At 41.8% G+C, this 13818-nt stretch overlaps 1 pseudogene; it reads right to left on the bottom strand.

Moving 5' to 3' along the window:
• Positions 1-2887: 2887 nt before the first annotated feature.
• Positions 2888-3856, bottom strand: LOC116641826 (annotated as a pseudogene).
• Positions 3857-13818: the final 9962 nt, after the last annotated feature.

Genomic DNA, 13818 nt, shown 5'->3' with positions numbered 1-13818 from the left:
CCGAAGACAGCTGGGGTGTTATTGTCACTTCAGTTTAAAGGTAGCAAACCTATCTCACAAAGGATCAACACTGAATTATTTCAACATTTCAAAAATATAGATAAGCAATGCATTTCTAATAGCGTACTTGGGGATACTAGATAGATCAATGAATATTCAGCAATCCTTTGCATGAAATATATGAAACTCAATGAGAAAAAGGATTAATCCTAAAAACACACACATACGGGCACACCTACCCCTCACTGTGACAATGTCCCTGTATCTCATGGGGTCTCCCACAACATAATGGCTAAAAAAGAGGGAGAAAATTGGGGTCACTAAAATGGGATAATGATAACCGCAAGGCTTTCTGTGCATGGTGTACACGTACACTGGGAATTCAGTATTTATACAGTGATTCTTTCTTTGGCCAGGGTGGCGTTGATTTTTTTTTTTTTTTTTTAAAGATTTTATTTATTTATTTGACAGAGAGAGAGACAGCGAGAGAGGGAACACAAGCAGGGGGAGTGGGAGAGGGAGAAGCAGGCTTCCCGCGGAGCAGGGAGCCCGATGTGGGGCTCGATTCCAGGACCCTGAGATCATGACCTGAGCCGAAGGCAGTCGCTTAACCAACTGAGCCACCCAGGCGCCCCTGGCGTTGATTTTTTGAAAAGCTTTTATGTGTATTTCCTCACTGGACTCTCATCACAAGCCTATGGCACAAAGGGTTATTTTATTAACATGTAAGAAAAGGGAGCTAAGAGGAATGAGGTGATTTTTCTAGGATCACACAGCAGAGTAGTAAAGCCAGGATTGGAACTTTTGTTTTATACATTTGCCACGTTGTTTGTTTCTCTAAGTCCATGCTCCCCTGTGTAGACACCATCAGTAAAGGAAGTTATGTAGTATTCAGCTATTTCTACTTTTATTTTCCACGAGCTCTACCTCTTCTGTTGCTGTTATGAGATTGAAATTGTTCTGATGCGGAAGCAGGATGTGCAAGTCCAATTGTCCCGAGGAAGATTAGCCAAGAGCAAGATTTTTTGCCAGTCTTTAGTGGCCACTGGAGGTGACTGCTATAGTGAAAGCATCCTTTTGTGTGGAGAGCGTTGCCCGGATAAAAAAAGCAGTGATTCAGCATAGATTAAGGGTCATGATCATGGGGTTGGCTTTGGTTCAAATCCTGGCTCCACCACTGTCTCAGTAATAAGAGAAAAGCAGAGTGGGTCATTTCTCATTCATGTGACAGGAATTCCAGAAGGGGCTAGTCCAGGGTGTCTAGGGTGGAAGAGAACAGGCCTTTGATCCAATATCAACAAGATATTGACACGATCAATATCCCACGTTCCTATTGTCTCCCTGTTCTACCTTTTTTGGTACTTCATTTCCATCTCAAGATTGCCTCAGGGGTATGTCATGGCTGTACAATTGAGTCATCTCATCTTAAGGGAGAAGAAGGGAGGAGAGCAAAGCAAAGAGTCAGATGGGCACTGCCCTTTCAAGGAGCTTCACAGGAAACACCTCTACCCCTCAACTGCATCTATAGCTCATCCGTAGAGCTTTCACATGGCTATTTCTACCTACAAAGAAGGCTGGAAAGGGGAGATTTGAAGCTGACAAGTTGCTGCTCCCTCCCCAGTCTGGGTTCTCTTACTGAGGAAGAAGAGAACGGATACTGTGTAATTAATGAGAAGAAGAGTTTGCTGCCACCAGCACTTACTAGATGTGTGAATACAAGCTAGTTCAGTTGACTTACCTGCCACTTGGGAAAAAATAGTGGCTCCTTCCTCACTACCATACTGGGGTAGGGGGGTTGTGAGAATAAAGTGAAATATTTTGCATGAAGTACCCATTGCAGTCCTAGGCACATAAATATTAAGATATGGTGATCTAAGAAATGAGGTATGCAAATATGCTCAGCTTTACTAGAGATCTTGGAAATGCAAATTAAAACCTCAACAGGATGTTATTTTTCTCTCCTTTCCAATTGGCAAAAATTAAAATGAACAATAATGTACACTGTTGGCAAGTTTATGGGGAAATGGGCACTTGTAAACTACTAGTGAGATAACTGGAATAATAGTTTTGGAGGGCAATTTGGCAGCAGTTTTCCTTGGAATCCACCCTAGGGAAATATTTGCGCAAATGTATAAGGAGACCTGTCTGACAATGGTCATTGAAGTACTGTTTGTAATAGCAAAAAAATGAAAACAAAAAATCCAAAAAACAAAGAAACAACAAAAACTGAACACATCCAAAAGAGGAATGTTTAATTGAACAGTAGTTCATCCATACCATGGCTCACTATGCAGAAAATTTAGAAGAAAGAGGAAGATCTGTGTGTATGTAGTGACAAGGAAAGAGAAAAGGGAAGAAATATGAAGACTTTGTTAAGTGAAAATAGTAAGTTACAGGATGACATGTAGAATATGATGTCATATATTTAACTCATACCGTATTCCAAATATCTCGTTTCTGTATCTCTCTCTCTCTCTATATATATATACTATACATATGTATATTGGTGTGTATAGGCATACATAAGCATACATATGTAGATACTTGTAATTGTATAGCTAATTGTCTAGAAAGGAATGCACCCAACATTGATCACTTCTTGACTTGGAAAAGGGAAATGGTCAAAGAAACTTTATCTTTAGCCTCGTCTGTAATGATTTACTTAAATGATTTTTTGGGGGGATACTGTATACTTTATTGATGGTACACGACAAGGTAGGGGTTCCCAAGCCCCTTCCCTTCTTCAAGGGGTCTGGCATAGAAACTGTACAGGTCAGGAGATTCTCAGTGTGTTGGTGGATGAGTTGAGGCAAGGACTCCCCAGCAGCTGAGGGCCTCTCTCTTCCTCTTGCTCTTGCTGGGGCTGGTGGTCCAGGGGGCTCTCTTACTACTTGGAGGCCTTGTGGACCATAAGGTCCACCACCCGGTTGCTATAACCAAATTTATTGTCATACCAGGAAATGAGGCTGACAAAGTGGTCATTGCGAGCAATGCCAGTCCCAGCATTGAAGGAGGAATAGTAGGTGTCACTGTTAAAGTTGCAGGAGACAACATGGTCCTCAGTGTAGCCCTGAATGCCCTTGAGGGGTCCTCTGGTGCCTGCTTCACCACCTTCTTGATGCTGCCATATTTGGCAGCTTTTTCCAGGTGGCAGGTCAGATCCATGCCTGACACATTGAGGGTGGGGACACAGAAGGCCATAACAGTGAGCTTCCCATTCACCTCAGGGATGACCTTGCCGAAAACTTTGGCAGTGCCAGTAGAAGTAGGGATGATGCTCTGGGCAGCCCCCCAGCCATCACACCACTTCTGGATGGCAGCGATTGCATGAACTGTGGTCATGAGTCCCTCCACGATGCTGAGGTTGTCATGGATGACCTTGGCCAGAGGGGCCAAGCAGTTGGTGGTGCAGGAGGCATTGCTGACAATCTTGAGGGAGTTGCCATACTTTTCATGGTTCACGCCCATCACAAATATGGCGGCATCAGCAGAATGGGCAGATATGATGACCTTCTTGGCTCCACCCTTCAAGTGAGCCCCAGCCTTCTCCATGGTGGTGAAGACCCCAGTGGACTCCACAACATACTCAGCACCAGCATCACCCCCATTTGATGGGGAGATCTCACTCCTGGAAGATGGAGATGGGCTTTCCATTGATGACAAGTTTCCCTTTCTCAGACTTGATTGTGCTGTGGAATTCGCCATGGGTGGAATCATACTGGACCATGTAGACCATGTAGTTGAGGTCAATGAAGGGGTCATTGATGGTGACAATATCCACTCTCCCAGAGTGAAAGGCAGACCTGGTGACCACATGCCCAATAAGGCCAAATCCATTTACTCTGACCTTCACCATCGTGTTTCGGGACATAGCTGGCACTACACCAGAAGATGAGGCTGTCTGTCGAACAGGGAGGAGCAGAAAGCCGTGATTTTTTTAAATATACATTTTTATTGTAATATTGTTGGGAGGCAATTTTCCATGGGTCTTGTATTTATACTTCATGTCTTGTGAGTGGAGGCACCAACAGCTTTTGTTCCAGACTATCTGTTCAAGGATGTCTTGGAAGACAGGGATGGTCTCTCTCTGAGACAAGGCTTGGTTTGTCTGCTGGCCAATGTAGTAAAGATAATGTCCCCCTCTGGGACAAAGATTGAGCAGTTTGCTTGCAGCCACTTTAAAAGACTGAGATTTCCTAATCCTAGGGTCCCTCGGGTCTGCTGCAAACCCAGTGTGTGTGCTGCATCCACCTGGGCTCACCTCCATGTCACCCCCATGGTACTTAGGAGTCAAAGGGAACTGATGCAAACATGAAGCCCATGATTTCTGGGAGCAATAAAGTCCTTTGTCTCTGACCTGGGAGTCTCATATCTTCCACTGGCATCCATGAGATTGTGGCAGGCTAAAATGTCAGCATGTTCACAGTGCAATGTAAATATTGAATAAGTAGACTCACACGTGTAACCAGCACCAGATCCAGGAAAAGACCATTACTAGCATCACAGAAATCTCCTTGATGTACCCTTCAGTCAATACCCTCCCAAGGGTAACACACTCTCATCTAATGGCATGGATTAGTTTTACCTGTTTTGAGTTTTACTTAAATGGTATATACTCTTTTGTGTACATTTCTTGCAACATTATGTTTATAAGATTTATTCACTCATATTGTTACAGGTAGTTCATCATAATCATTGCTGTGTCAGTAAACCACAATTTACATATCTATTTACTATTGATGGAAATTTATATTATTTCTAGTTTTTTACTATGTAATTATTTTATACCAGTTTTATTGAGATTGAATATAATTGACATATATCACTATGTAAGTTTAAGGTGTGCAGCATAATGGTTTGAGTTACGTGTATTGTGAAATAATTACCTCAATAAATTTAGTTAGCATCCATCATCCTACACAGATACAATAAAAAGAAATGGCAAAAAAATTTGTTTTCCTTGTGATGAAAATTCTTAGGATTTACTCTGTTGACAACTTTCTCATATACCTTATAGCAGCATTAGCTATGCCATCATGTTGTATGTTATATCCTTAGTACTTACTTATCTTATAACTAAAAGTTTGTACCTTTTAACCACCTTCCTGAATTCCCCCAGTTACTTCTTTTTCCTAAAGGAGAGCATTTTTATATATTGCTTGTATGATTTTCATTGTGGAAATTTTCAAACATGCACACAAAAGAATAATATAATGATCCTCTATACACCCACAGCCCAGCTTTAACAAATATTAACTTCTGACATTTTGTGATAATTAAATTATAATTACAGTTTAATAATATTTAAAAAGGAATCAGCCTTTTGATTCCCTGAATTACTTTCAAGATGAAAGCATCTCCATGATGAAAAAATAATACCAAGTCACTCTCATTGTCATGCCTTTAAGTACATTTATATGTAGCTGAATCTAAATTTATTTCTCTGGCCGAAAGCCCTCTGATGACATTCAGATTCACATATCCATCTGTCTCCTTCATATATCTATCTCTGCTTGGATGTCATTTTAGGTCTAGCTCCTCAGAAGCAGACCTTAGATGAGGGTTTGTGTATGTGATCTATAAGGGGCCACTCTTAGGAGAAACTAGTAAGGCAATGGGGGAAGCAGGATAGGGACAGAGCAGGCGAGGAAACCAAGCAAGGGACAATAGCAGGCAAAGTTCTGCAGAAGGTGGCTTCAGCTTGGTTCCTACAGAGGTGTTCTGGAGTGTGAGTTATGGCTTTAAGTTTGTTCCAGTGCAAGAAATGGGAGCTGGGCTATTATATTCTTGCACTCATCAGTCATTGTCCAAGGTGGCTTTGGGGGTGGGGACACAAACTCCCAAGCACTTCCAGCTTGTCAGTGGAGCACCAGCAGGGTCTGCTTCTGAGTCTATTAGACAGCTCAGACTAAATATGTCCAAAACTTCTGACACCCCTCCCCCAATTCCCGTCCCCCAACTCCATCCTTCTAGTTACTTACACAGAGCTCCTTGGAGTCATCCATGACTCTTTCTGTCACACCCCCATCAATATATCAAGAAATCAGGTTGGCTCTATGTTGAAAATATATCCAGAATCTCTTCATCACATCCACTGCTACCCTATTAAGCCACCATCGTGTCTCACTGGAACTGCTGCCAGAGCTTCTTAGTTTGTCTCCCGGTGTTTATGCTTCAACCTACCCCACCCATCTCTTCTCAGCAAAGCAGAACAAAAAATCCTGTGAAAGTGGAAGTGATCGTGTTAGTCCTCTGATCGAGCCTTTCACTGGCTCTCCATTTCCCTCAGCGTAAGTCAAGACCCTTACACAATGGCCTACAAGGCGGTCCCCTCTATCCCCCACCTGTTTACCTCTTGACCTCCTCTCCTACTGCGGTCCCTGTCGCTCACTGCCTGTGGCTGCATGTCCTCCTGGCTGTCTCCTGAACACACCAGGTCTGAGCCTAGCTGATCCCTCTCCTCTGCCTGCTACAGTTTCCTCCCAGAAAATCACACCGCTCCCTCCCTAATCTCCTTCAACATGCCTCAGTGTCACCTTTTCAGGGAGGTCTACCTGGACAAGGCTATTTAAAACTGTAACTCTTCTCCATTTCCCTGTACTCCTTATCTCTCTGACCTTGCTCTTTTTTTTCTTTATACCATATAGTTCACTGTCTTATTATGTGGATTGTTGACTACTGTCTCCTCCCACTAGAAGGCAAACTCCATGAGGACAGGAATTGCGTGTTTAGTTCACTGATGTATACCAAGTATACCAGATATACAGTTTATGCTTAATAAATATTTGCCAAGTGAATGAATGCACTTCTGTAGACCTCAATTTAGTGATACTATCTCAAAGTAATATGTTTAGATTCAAGACCAGTAGTCTTTTAAGTTGTGCCCTTTCAGTGACCGACAGTCAATGGATATAGATTGTCCCCAAGGAGGGGCAGATACTTGGGCCAGGCAGCTCCCTTCAGCTAATGGCTGTTTCTGGGGAGAGACTCAATAGTAAGTCCTAAGTAGGCACCTGCCATACACCATACAGTGAGTGCCTCAGTCATAAAGGGGGACTCTGGATGGTCTCACAGCATCCACCATAGAATGCCCCTTGTCCTCTGAGGTGCACTTGCTGCATGTCAATTCACCCCTTCAGGATTCTCTTTGTTTTTACTTGGGGAAAAGGTAATTATAAGAGGAAAGTTAGTCAGATGAACCTGCTGCTCCAGCTATCTTGGGACTGCAGTTGATACTCATTTTTTCCCTCCCTTGCTTTCCATTCTTGATTTCTCTCAGTCTCAGCCAGCACCTCCCCTGGCCTCAGTGGCTTACCTGATGTGGTGACCCAGGAGGAGGCATCTCTGGAGAGTCTGAGCCTCTAGTCTCCACATCCTTCGCAGACTGTTGCTGCTCTTGTCTATTTATCATCAAAACTGGTCAGGGAAAGGCTAGGAAGCACCCAGTGTGTCACCTGGGTACCCCACATGTTCCTCCCTACCCCACTATGTAACAGCAACCCCGCACCTTCCTGATCAGGATCAGTTACCTTGTCAGGATGGTGACCCATCTCCTGGCTTGTTAGTCTTTTGGCATGAGGATCCTGAAGTTGGTGTTCATATCTTAAAGTTTAGTAGGACACTTGCATCCCCTGGTGGGGTGTTCCCCTTCTTGGGAACCAGAATGTCTAGAACCACAGAACCTAGAATTACAGAGATAGAAGTACAGATTCTCCAAGTAAATCATCACTGGAAGTGATGGTGTATGGGGCCACTTCTATGTTCAGTCCAGACCTATTGATTTCACTTATTGGAAACACAATACCACATAATGGTCATTACTTAGGATATTTGCTACATTCTGGAGGACAGAGACTCATTCTTGCATGATGTTATTTCTCAGCTGGCACATTGGTTGTGCCTTGAAAGGGTCATTTAGCTACTCTGTCACGCTGCCAGTTTCTTTGTGGTAGTGAATGTAATAGAACTAGTAGACATGTGACTACTGGTGGACCACCTTTGCTGTAAGTACATCTTCTGGTCCAATGTGACATAATGAGGGATCTTGTGTTGGTGGATCAAATACTCTGTAAGCCCTATAAGAGTGCTCCTGAGGACAGGACAAACAAACTCATACTTGGAATGTATGTTGTTTTGGTCAAGATGAATGGTCACTCCTTCCAGAGTAGAAGAGGTCTAACATAATTAACTATCAATACTATCAAGTAGCAGATTGGTCTCCTTGAGGAATGGTACCATGATAGGACCATTGGTCCCTGTGGTTGGCATATTGGACATTCAGTAGCAGCATTAGCCAGGGTGAGAGAGAGCCCATTCTGTTGAGCTCATGCATAAGCCCCAAACCTGCCATCATTCACTATCAGTTCACATACTTATTTTGCCAGCACTGGAATAGTTGATGATGGAGGAATGCTGAGCCATTTTGTCTATTGGATCTTTAGTAAAAGATCTTTTCTGTGATGGACATTAACATGAAATAGGAAAAACGTTATATTTCATACTCACTTCAATATGTCCATTCACGTGCCTCTATCTCAGAAGACCCACCCATGTGGTTCAGGTATTAGCTTATGGAGAGAAACTGGTGGTGGATGGCATGGAATGGCCACTTGCTTATGTCATTACCTGCCTCTCTTGACCTTTCATTCCTCATCCTGGATCTGCTTTGTCCATCTTAGAAGGGATTACTGTTGGGCCCACCTTTCCTGAGTCTCATAGAACCCAGTTTATGGCAGGCTATTCTGGCTGCCGAGTCACTTGCTTCTTCATTTATCAGGTTTTCAATCTTTGCCTGCCCCAGAGAAGATTGCTAATAGCAATTTTCCTCCAATCTTTTTTTTTTTATTGCAGTAAAATACACAAACCATAAAGTTAACCATCTTAACCATTTTTAACTGTACAATTCAGTGGTAATAACTACATTCATATTGTTGGGCAACCATCACCACCATCCATCTCCAGAACTCTTTTCATCCTGCAGAACTGAAACTCTGTGCCCATTCAACAGTAACTCCCCATTCTGCTCTCTCCCTGACCCTGGCAACCACCACTCTACTATCCGTCTCTGTGAATTTGACTACTCTGTGTACCTCAGGAAAGTGGAATCATACAACATCTGTCCTTTAGTGTCTGTCTTATTTCACCTAACATAATGTGCTCAAGCTTCATCTGTATTGCAGCATATGTCAGAATTCCTTTCCTTTTTAAGACCAAATAATATTCCATTGTATGTACATACCACATTTCGAGGAGCAGGGGTTTTTTGGATGGTGTAAAATTCTGTACTGCTGACTTATTCTAGAACTCTAGAGTCTATATTGTGATTCATTTACTGGAACTTACATAAACTTCACTGGACATCTTTTCCCATTACATATACCTCTAATATGACCAGGTCTGCTATATTGTATGGCCCAAGTAGCAGGCCTGATCTGCTGCAGAGAACTTTTTTGCTCTGAGCCCCATTAAAGCTGGCAGCCTTTTGTGTCACTCAGTAAATGGGTTAGAGAAGTTTCCCAAATGTGGAATATTTTTCCACCAGAACCTGAATAGGTTTACCAGGCATTGTGTAAGATAAAATAATTTGTTCTTTCCCTTGAAGGGGATGCTCCGTCATGCCTCAGACCACTAAAAACTTCACTGTTGGGTAGGTTCCTAAACAGGGTTTTTTTCACATTGTCTGGAGCACATATATTGTACCACTTGTTGCTGATTTGGTCTTATTAACTTAGTCATTGATACATGGACCAATGTGATGCTCTTCAGGATGTCTAGCCAGTTGAAGTCTCTATGGGCCTTAGAGCACTTAGTCCATAGGTTTAAGGGAGGGAGAGTTTACATAGCCTTGGGCCAAGCCTGCAAATGCATACTGTTGTCCATCTTGAGTACATACAAACTGCTCTGGTTTTCATTCCTGACAAGTAATGGAAATGAAAACATCCTCCAAATCAATGGCTGCATGCCATGTAACCAAAGCATGTTAATCTGTCATACAGGTGCCCCATCTAGCATAGTTATCATTGTGGCTATGACCTGGTTCCATTTGAACTTAGTCCACAACCATCCTTCAATGTCTGTCTTGGTTTTGCAGGGCCAGAATTGTGAATTAGATGAGAATATAATGGAATGACCCCTCTTTCCTTTAATTTGTAATTCCTCTTTCTAATAATTTCTGCCATTTACCCTGAATATAAGATTGTTTCTGATGTAACCTCTTGACGAAGAGCAGGGGGGTACTATGTCAGAGGGGCTCTTTCACTTGGTCTTCCCCACTATGGTAGCTCTCACATTATGGACAGAAGATCCAATGTGGGGATTGTGCCAACCACCAAATATGTCCATTTTATATTATTAGATAAGTCCATGGATTCAGTGAATCCAATGGGAGCCTAGCCAAGACTACTTATACCTGCCCCAACCTAATTGGAAGTCCGTGATGATGCTTTGGTTCCATGAGTATCAAAATCACATCAGACCCTCTGTCCAAGGGCCTTCAAAATGTTTGGGAAGCAATCCCTTTTCCAAAAGGTCAACCTGCAGGGGATCAAATATGGACACATTAACCCTTCCCAAGGAAGTATAAATTTTGGTCCCAATCTTATATTAAGGTTGGGTTATGGAAAGGTTTTCAGGGGAGGTGTTTTTTTTTTTTTTTTCCTCCTGCCCATTGTCCATGTTGAGACAGGGACATTTTTTGCTTTCTTTGTACATGGGGGAGATTTTCTTTTCTAGTTTGCCTTCTACTGAGGTATGATATTCTGCAAGATGCTGTTTTATGTGAGGTGTTTCTGATTCCCCATTTGGTATGGGCCCTGTCTTCTGTCTTCATAGGCAAGTCATCAAAATGAAAGCTCTTTACTACCAGTTAGTGACATTTGGCTTCAGTTAAACTGATGGTTTCAATGTGTGTCTCTCTGTCATCCTGATTTCACTTTACTTTGGCTCCTGGGGATTTTGGTTGCTTTCTTACCCATGTATTATGAGGTGAATTGTGTTCTTCCAAAATCAGTGTGTTGAAGCCCTAACCCCCAGTACCTCAGAATGTGACTGTACTAAGGACAGGGCCTTTAAAGAGGTGATTTAAGGTAAAATGAAGTCATTAGAGTGGGCCCTAATCCAATCTCATTGGTGTCCTTATAAGAAGAGGAAATTTGGACACACAGACACTGGGAATGCACATGCACAGAGGAAAGTCCGTGTTAGGACACAGGGAGCAGGTGGCCATCTACAAGCCAAGGAGAAAGGCCCCAGGAGAATCCAAATCTACTGACACCTTGATCTTGGACTTCCAGCCTCCAGAAGTGGGAGAAAATAAATTTCTGTTGTTTAAGCCACTCAGTATGTGGTATTTTTTTTTTTTTTTATGGCAGTCCTAGCAAACTAATATACTATGTTTAAAAAAGATTTTTAAAAAATTTATGTGAGTTGTTAATGGCTTTGCAGCAGGATGTTACTCAGGGTAAGTAGCCAAAATAACTGCTAGGTCCATCTCTTTTGTTTTTATGAGTTTTTCCTGTGAAGTTGTTATGAGTTGTATACAACTTTATGACTATCATCTTCTGAATGAGTTTTTTTCTCTTATGAGTATAGCATACACCTTTTTCTTATTTGTTTCCTTGTTTATTTACATAGTTTTATAATCATATTTGGTCTAATATATTGCTACTCTTTCTTTCTTCCCTCCCACCTAATGCTAATCACTTCCTTCCTACATTTGAATCATGCATATTTTCATTTCGTTTATTTGCAAACTTCCTGTGTTGTTTGCTTTGGATTGCTTCTTATTATTAGATTGTGTATATATAATTTTTAAATTTAAGTCAAATTTTGAATTCAGTTAAAACATATATATTCAATGATATAGGATATATATATCTGGATTGTTAAACATGGATTACTTGTCTTTTTATTGTTGCATTGTAAGAGGTCCCATCTATATTCTGTATACTAGATTCTTAGCTGTTACATGACTTGAAAATATTTTCTTTCTTTCTGTGGCTTATCTTTTCATTTTTTGATAGTGTCTTTTGAAGCACAAAAGCTTTTAATTTTGACAAAGTCCAATGTATGTACTCTTAATTTGATCGTCCTTTTCATGTTATTTCTAAGAAACCGTTGCCCAATCCACTGTTACAAATTTTTAAAAGAGTTTTAACTCTTATATTTAGATCTATGATCCATTTTTTAAAATTATTATCTTATGTTAATCGCCATACATTACATCATTAGTTTTTGATGTAGTGTTCCATGATTCATTGTTTGCGCATAACACCCGGTGCTCCATGCAGTACGTGCCCTCTTTAATACCCATCACCAGCCTAACCCATCCTCCCACCCCCCTCCCCTCTAGAACCCTCAGTTTGTTTCTCAGAGTCCATAGTCTCTCATGGTTCGTCTCCCCCTCCAATTTACCCCCTTCATTCCTCCCCTCCTGCTATCTTCTTCTTCTTCTTCTTCTTCTTCTTCTTTTTTTAACATATAATGTATTATTTGTTTCAAAGGCACAGGTCTGTGATTCAACAGTCTTACACAATCCACAGCACTCACCATAGCATATACCCTCCCCAATGTCTATCACCCAGCCACCCCATCCCTCCCACCCCTCACCACTCCAGCAACCCTCAGTTTGTTTCCTGAGATTAAGAATTCCTCATATCAGTGAGGTCATATGACACATGTCTTTCTCTGATTGACTTATTTAGCTCAGCATAATACCCTCCAGTTCCACCTATGTCGTTGCAAATGGCAAGATCTCATTCCTTTTGATGGCTGCATAATATTCCATTGTATATATATACCACTTCTTCTTATCCATTCATCTGTTGATGGACATCTTGGCTCTTTCCACAGTTTGGCTATTGTGGACATTGCTGCTATAAACATCGGGGTGCATGTACCCCTTCGGATCCCTACATTTGTATCTTTGGGGTAAATACCCAGTAGTGCAATTGCTGGATCGTATGGTAGCTCTATTTTCAACTTTTTGAGGAACCTCCATACTGTTTTCCAGAGTGGTTGCACCAGCTTGCATTCCCACCAACAGTGTAGGAGGGTTCCCCTTTCTCCGCATCCCCGCCAACATCTGTCGTTTCCTGACTTGTTAATTTTGGCCATTCTGACTGGTGTGAGGTGGTATCTCATTGAGGTTTTGATTTGGATTTCCCTGATGCTGAGTGATGTTGAACACTTTTTCATGTGTCTGTTGGCCATTTAGATGTCTTCTTTGGAAAAATGTCTGTTCATGTCTTCTGCCCATTTCTTTTTTTTTTTTTAAAGATTTTATTTATTTATTTGAGAGAGAGAGAATGAGAGACAGAGAGCACGAGAGGGAAGAGGGTCAGAGGGAGAAGCAGACCCCCAGCCGAACAGGGAGCCCGATGTGGGACTTGATCCCGGGACTCCAGGATCATGACCTGAGCCGAAGGCAGTCGCTTAACCAACTGAGCCACCCAGGCGCCCCTGCCCATTTCTTGATTGGATCATTTGTTCTTTGGGTGTTGAGTTTGATAAGTTCTTTATAGATTTTGGATACTAGCCCTTTATCTGATATGTCATTTGCAAAAATCTTCTCCCATTCTGTCGGTTGTCTTTTGGTTTTGTTGACTGTGTCTTTTGCTGTGCAAAAGCTTTTTATCTTGATGAAGTCCCAATAGTTCATTTTTGCCCTTGCTTCCTTTGCCTTTGGCGATGTTTCTAGGAAGAAGTTGCTGTGGCTGTGTTCTCCTTTAGGATTTTGATGGACTCCTGTCTCACATTTAGATCTTTTAACCATTTTGAGTCTATTTTTGTGTGTGGTGTAAGGAAATGGTCCAGTTTCAT

Source organism: Phoca vitulina, unplaced genomic scaffold, assembly GCF_004348235.1.
Source record: "Phoca vitulina isolate PV1807 unplaced genomic scaffold, GSC_HSeal_1.0 scaffold22, whole genome shotgun sequence".
NCBI lineage: Eukaryota > Metazoa > Chordata > Mammalia > Carnivora > Phocidae > Phoca > Phoca vitulina.
This window is presented reverse-complemented; position numbering and strand designations above follow the sequence as displayed.